This window comes from Heptranchias perlo, unplaced genomic scaffold (assembly GCF_035084215.1).
Source record: "Heptranchias perlo isolate sHepPer1 unplaced genomic scaffold, sHepPer1.hap1 HAP1_SCAFFOLD_53, whole genome shotgun sequence".
NCBI lineage: Eukaryota > Metazoa > Chordata > Chondrichthyes > Hexanchiformes > Hexanchidae > Heptranchias > Heptranchias perlo.
In genome coordinates, this window is record NW_027139548.1 from 3,111,247 (window position 1) to 3,118,653 (window position 7,407).

Consider the following 7,407-nt stretch of genomic DNA (forward strand, 5'->3'; position numbering starts at 1 on the left):
AGCTGAAACCCAATGAAGCCACAGCAGCTGTTGTCATCCCCGAGCGTCCGATTTGAATTCATTGGTGCCTGAAAATTTGGTGCCAAATTTATCCAAATTCCTGGAACAAAGTGCCGACTTGTCAAGAGCAGAATTCCTCAAAGTTTATATTTGCATAAGAATTATATCTGGAAATCGGATCACAGATTTACGTTTTAAATACTCGTGAAAGGGCAATGATGATATTGGCATGGGGTTCTTACAGGCGGGCGGAACTGATGTCAACCCTGTGCCGACTCGCTGTGACTTTTCTTGGTGGATATTTTTCCCGGAGAGGAAATCTGTTGGTAAACTATTGGAAACCAGTTAAACTAAAAGCAGGTTATGATGAGCGAAATGCATCTCTCGATCTGTCAGAAATGAACTCGAATTGCTGGAAGATAATTAGCGGTGACCCGGAATCCGTTGAAAAAGCTCTTATCAATTCGATTACAATCGCAAACAAACACAATGTCTTCACTGAAATCGTTTACTTAACAATGACCCGAGACTGCGATTCTTTTGTTAAAAACCGCAAATACAACACTTTCTCCTTAAGCACCGAGGAACGCGATTTCCCTCTGGCCTATTCTATGGTGATCTATGAAAAGATCGAGATGTTTGAGAGGCTCTTAAGAAGCATTTCCGCTCCTCAGAATGTGTACTGCGTCCACGTGGACAGGAAGTCTCCAAAACAGTTTCACGCGGCCGTCCAGGCCATCGCCTCTTGTTTCAGTAATGTCTTCGTTGCCAGTAAATTAGAGACGGTGACGTACACGTCATGGTCCAGGGTTCAGGCTGATCTGAATTGCATGGAAGAGCTGCTGAGGAGCTCAGTCCCGTGGAGATATCTCATCAATGTGTGTGGACAAGACTTTCCAACGAAAACCAAACGAGAGATGGTGAACAGTCTAATGGCCATGAACGGCTCAAATGTGAGATTCGGACCCTCCACCGGGATATAAACAGGTGAATCCGCCAGCTTCATGTCTGCCCAGCCGCCAAAGGGGGCAGTGGAAGCGGTTATATGTAATCAAAAGGAACTGAATGGATATTTGAAGGAGTGGATGATTGGAACTTGTGCGGATATTACACAGTGTGCTGAGAGTTCGGTACGTGTGGGAGTTAGGTGAAGTGGGGGAAGGAGGTGCTGCTTTGCCTTGCTTTTCTTGCAGAGCGGTAGTGGACCTGAGAGCGGTGAGCGGCGGGAGAGAGCGAGACCAGAGCGGAGATATAAACAGCGCGGAGAGAGCGAGAGTTCAGTCGGTGAGCGGCGGGAGAGAGCGAGACCAGAGCAGAGATATAAACAGTGCGGAGAGAGTGAGACCAGAGCTTACTCTGAGAGCGAGTCTCTGAGACCAGCGGCAGTTCGGGGTGACGTCACCAGTCAGAAAGTGACGCGGCACAGGGGAGGCAGCTGATTGGTGAGTAGGTTCAGGTGAGTATTTCTACCATTTTACTGTAAGTAAAGTAATAAGAAAGGGAAGATCTGCAGGTTTTATAGCAGATAGTGTTTTGTTTTTTTTAGTGAACCTAGGTCCCTAGTATAGTTAACATTTTCTAATTTCAACGTAATTTAAAAGGGGCAACTCAGCTAAGGCAAGTCATGGCAGCAGACCTCGCACCCGTGATATGCTCCTCCTGCAAGATGTGGGAAGTCATGGACACTACCAGTGTCCCTGCTGACCATGTGTGCGGGAAGTGTGTCCACCTGCAGCTACTGACCGATCGTATCTCGGAGCTGGAGCTGCGGGTGGACTCACTGTGGAGCATCCGCGATGCAGAGAAACTCGTGGATAGCACGTTTGGCGAGTTGGTCACACCGCAGGTAAAGGGGATACAGGCAGGAAGTGAATGGGTGTCCACCAGGAAGAGTAAGAGATGCAGGCAGGTAGTGCAGGGGTCCCCTGTGTCCATCCCCCTCTCAAACAGATATGCCACTTTGGATGCTGTTGGGGGGGATGACTTATCAGGGGAAGGCAGCAGCAGCCAACTTCCTGGCACCACGGGTAGCTCTGCTGCACAGGCTGGGAGGAAAAAGAGTGGCAGAGCTATAGTGATAGGGGACTCAATTGTAAGGGGAATAGACAGGCGTTTCTGCGGCCGCAACCGAGACTCCAGGATGGTGTGTTGCCTCCCTGGTGCAAGGATCAAGGATGTCTCGGAGCGGCTACAGAACATTTTGGAGGGGGAGGGCGAACAGCCAGCTGTCGTGGTGCACATAGGCACCAACGATATAGGTAAAAAAGGGGATGAGGTCCTAAAAGCAGAATATAGGGAGTTAGGAGGTAAATTAAAAAATAGGACCTCAAAGGTAGTAATCTCAGGATTGCTGCCAGTGCCACGTGCTAGTCAGAGTAGAAATAGGAGGATATTTCAAATGAATACGTGGCTAGAGGAATGGTGCAAGGGGGAGGGATTCAAATTCCTGGGACACTGGAAACGGTTCTGGGGGAGGTGGGACCAGTACAAACCGGACGGTCTGCACCTGGGCAGGGCCGGGACCGCTTTCCTAGGAGGAGTGTTTGCTAGTGCTGTTGGGGAGGGTTTAAACTAAAGTGGCAGGGGGTTGGGAACCTGAGCAGGGAGAGAGAGGAAAGCGTAACAGGAAGGGACAGAAGGTATGGAGTAATAGGTAAAGTGTTAAAAAAGGAAAAAGCAGGAACTAAGCGTCACAAAACAGATTTGAAAGTTCTTTATCTGAATGCACGGAGCATTCGTAATAAAATAGACGAGTTAACGGCACAAATAACTACGTATGGGTATGATCTTGTGGCCATTACAGAAACATGGCTGCAGGGTGACAACGACTGGGAATTAAATATGCCAGGGTATTTAACAATCAGGAAGGACAGGCAGGAAGGAAGGGGAGGTGGGGTGGCTATGTTAATAAAGGAAGGAATCACTGTAATACAGAGAAATGATATTGGGACAAAGCATCAAGATAATGAAACAGTTTGGGTGGAGATAAGGAATAATAAGGGAAAAAAAACATTAGTGGGCGTAGTATATAGGCCTCCTAATAGTTGCAACTCTGCTGGAAGAAGTATTAATCAGGAGATAGTCGGGGCATGTAATAAGGGAACAGCCATAATTATGGGGGATTTTAATTATCATATTAACTGGACAAATCAAATTGGGCAGAGCAGCCTTGAGGACGAGTTCATTGAGTGCATCAGGGATGGATTTCTTGAGCAGTATGTAACTGATCCTACAAGGGGGCAGGCAACCTTGGACCTGGTCCTGTGTAATGAGTCAGGATTAATTAATAATGTCCTAGTTAAGGATCCCCTTGGAACGAGCGACCACAACATGGTTGAATTCCATATCCAATTAGAGGGTGAAAAGGTTGATTCTCAAACAAGCGTACTGAGCTTGAAGAAAGGAGACTATGATGGTATGAGAGCGGAATTGATTAAAGTGGATGGGGAAAATAGATTAAAGGGTAAGACGGTACATGAGCAGTGGTGTTCATTTAGGGAGTTATTTTACAACTTTCAAAATAAATATATTCCACTGAGGAAAAAAGGGTGTAAAAGAAATGACAGCCACCCGTGGCTAAGTAAAGAAATCAAGGATAGTATCCGACTAAAAACAAGGACATATAAGGTAGCCAAACTTAGTGGGAGGATAGAAGATTGGGAATTCTTCAAAAGACAGCAAAAAGTAACGAAAGGATTGATTAAGAAAGGGAAGGTAGATTATGAAAAGAAATCAGCAAAAAATATAAAAACAGATAGCAAGAGTTTCTATAGTTATATAAAAAGAAAAAGGGTGGCTAAGGCAAACATAGGTCCCTTAGAGGATGAGACCGGGAAATTAATGGTGGGAAACATGGAGATGGCAAAAATGCTGAACAAATATTTTGTTTCAGTCTTTACAGTAGAGGACACTAAGAATATCCCAACACTGGACAAACAGGGGACTCTCGGGGGGGAGGAGCTAAATACGATTAAAATCACTCAAGAGATGGTACTCAGTAAAATAATGGGACTCAAGGCGGATAAATCCCCTGGACCTGATGGCTTCCATCCTAGGGTCTTGAGGGAAGTGGCAGTCGGGATTGTGGATGCTTTGGTGATAGTTTTCCAAAATTCCGTGGACTCAGGAGAGGTCCCGGCAGATTGGAAAACTGCTAATGTAACACCGTTATTTAAAAAGGGTAGTAGGCAGAAGGCTGGAAATTATAGGCCAGTTAGCTTAATATCTGTGGTGGGTAAAATTTTGGAGTCTATTATTAAGGAGACAGTAACGGAACATTTAGATAAGCATAATTTAATAGGACAAAGTCAGCATGGCTTTATGAAGGGGAAGTCATGTCTGACAAATTTGCTTGAGTTCTTCGAGGATATAACGTATAGGGTGGATAAAGGGGAACCAGTGGACGTAGTGTATTTAGACTTCCAGAAGGCATTCGACAAGGTGCCACATAAAAGATTATTACTTAAGATAAAAAATCACGGGATTGGGGGTAATATTCTGGCATGGGTGGTGGATTGGTTATCAAACAGGAAGCAGAGAGTTGGGATAAATGGTTCATTTTCGGACTGGCAACCAGTAACCAGTGGTGTTCCACAGGGGTCGGTGCTGGGTCCCCAACTCTTTACAATCTATATTAACGATTTGGAGGAGGGGACCGAGTGCAACATATCAAAATTTGCAGATGATACAAAGATGGGAGGGAAAGTAGAGAGTGAGGAGGACATAAAAAACCTGCAAGGGGATATAGACAGGCTGGGTGAGTGGGCGGAGATTTGGCAGATGCAATATAATATTGGAAAATGTGAGGTTATGCACTTTGGCAGGAAAAATCAGAGAGCAAGTTATTTTCTTAATGGCGAGAGACTGGAAAGTACTGCAGTACAAAGGGATCTGGGGGTCCTAGTGCAAGAAAATCAAAAAGTTGGTATGCAGGTGCAGCAGGTGATCAAGAAAGCCAACGGAATGTTGGCCTTTATTGCTAGGGGGATAGAATATAAAAACAAGGAGGTATTGCTGCAGTTATATAAGGTATTGGTGAGACCGCACCTGGAATACTGCATACAGTTTTGGTCTCCATACTTAAGAAAAGACATACTTGCTCTCGAGGCAGTACAAAGAAGGTTCACTCGGTTAATCCCGGGGATGAGGGGGCGGACATATGAGGAGAAGTTGAGTAGATTGGGACTCTACTCATTGGAGTTCAGAAGAATGAGAGGCGATCTTATTGAAACATATAAGATTGTGAAGGGTCTTGATCGGGTGGATGCAGTAAGGATGTTCCCAAAGATGGGTGAAACTAGAACTAGGGGGCATAATCTTAGAATAAGGGGCTGCTCTTTCAAAACTGAGATGAGGAGAAACTTCTTCACTCAGAGGGTGGTAGGTCTGTGGAATTTGCTGCCCCAGGAAGCTGTGGAAGCTACATCATTAGATAAATTTAAAACAGAAATAGACAGTTTCCTAGAAGTAAAGGGAATTAGGGGTTATGGGGAGCGGGCAGGAAATTGGACATGAAGCTGAGTTCGGATCGGTCAATGCCCTGTGGGTGGCGGAGAGGGCCCAGGGGCTATGTGGCCGGGTCCTGCTCCGACTTCTTGTGTTCTTTAGATTTGTGGTTGGGATCAGATCAGCCATGATCTTATTGAATGGCGGAGCAGGCTCGAGGGGCCGATTGGCCTACTCCTGCTCCAATTTCTTATGTTCTTATGTTCATCATCAAACTGCAGTGACACCACACGTCAACTGAAGCACAAGGGGTGTGACATTACCTCTCGCCGGTGGTCTCACATCTCCTGCTTCACTGTATTGGAGAGTCAAGTGCTGACTTGAACCTCGAGTTCGGCGGCGTCATGCCCCAAATCGTATGTTTGAAATCACTCGGTTTGGGCACGAGAATCGAAGGATAACTTCATAGGAACATAGCAACATAGGAACATGTAGAATAATAGAAGGATAACTTCCTATTTACCGTATTGGGCCTTCTTCCCAGGCAACTGGCAGATGATCATTTGCTGCTTAATACATTGTTTTCAAAGCCTTGACACACTTTTCTTTCAGATGCGAATGTTGATTGGCTTATTTTATTTCACCTGTCTAAATTCCATACTTGTGGGTGACCAGAGCAATTCTAAGTAACCAATCTGACCTAATCTGCTGACATCTCCCGTATCATTTCCCTTCAATCGGCCATTAGTAGCTGTGCAGTGAGACTCCACCTTCTCGTTTCTGCTAGATTTCCTCATTTGAGCTGCTCTATGTATCAGAATTTTATAGGCAAAATTTATACAAGCAAAAAAACATGATCTGAAGTCTAAATTTATTATTAATCGATACTGCTGTTAGTTGTGTTTCGGTAGAAAAAAAATAGGATGACGTTGGAAAATGAGAAGTGATTGCTCTTTTCTTGACTTTCAGAGACGATGGAAGTTTCATTATGATATCCGTGGAACTGTGGTCTTAACAGATCGAGAGAAGAGCCCCCCTCCCATACGCAGCCCCATGTTTGTGGGGGCCGCATACATTGTGGTCACCAGAGAATTTGTGAGTAATTTATTTGTGAACTCGGAAATCGAGGCGTTTTTCAAGTGTTCGGAGGACACCTAGAGCCCCGATGAACACATCTGGGCGACACTGCATAGAATGCCCGAGGTACCCGGCTCGATTCCAGACACTCCCAGGCACCGTAGGGGTGACCCACCAATCCTTACTCGAGCAGTGAAGTGGTCTTTTGAGGCTGGTGATGTTGAGAAAGGTGCCTTATATCCGCCTTGTACAGGAAGGTACCGCCATCAAGTCTGTGTTTATGCTTCTGCAGATCTGCACTGGATCTTCCAAAAGAAACCCTTGTTCGCCAACAAGTTTGACCCTGAAGTGGACAACACAGCTGTGCAATGTATGGAGGAATATGTTCCACATAGAGCGATTCACGGAACAGGAAGTTAACAGTGAATGGGGAGATATAGGTCCCAGGCAGAAGGCAGGGCTGCAGCAGCGAATCGATAAATATTTATGATGAAGCAATGTGCTGAATAATAATGGGGGGATCTGTTACACCTAAACAAAAATAAATAACAGGCGATCTATCGTTAGCTCAAAGAGGATCATTGTAATCAATATGACCATGACAGCGGATGTATAATTAATTCCAACGAGAGAATAGTAACTAATAGGACTGTAATAGTGGTAGCATCAATCGTTCAAACTGAAACATTTTAACAAAGGGGACTGTAAACGTGTCTGCATCAATCGTTCAAACTGAAACATTGCCATGAATTGGACTGTAATTTGGGGCTGCGTGGATGCAGCTTTGCCTGTGTGAAAATGAGGATCAGGCAGAGTTGTTGTGGATTGAAGCAGCTGTGGAGGTGAATCACGTGTTACAGTGAAAGTCTGCAATCTGCAGAATAA

The 7,407-nt window shown here is 45.1% G+C and overlaps 1 pseudogene; it reads left to right on the plus strand.

Annotated features, from left to right (window-relative positions):
- The first annotated feature begins 218 nt into the window (after positions 1-218).
- LOC137315022 (beta-1,3-galactosyl-O-glycosyl-glycoprotein beta-1,6-N-acetylglucosaminyltransferase 3-like) lies at positions 219-6,942 on the plus strand (annotated as a pseudogene).
- The last annotated feature ends 465 nt before the right edge of the window (positions 6,943-7,407 follow it).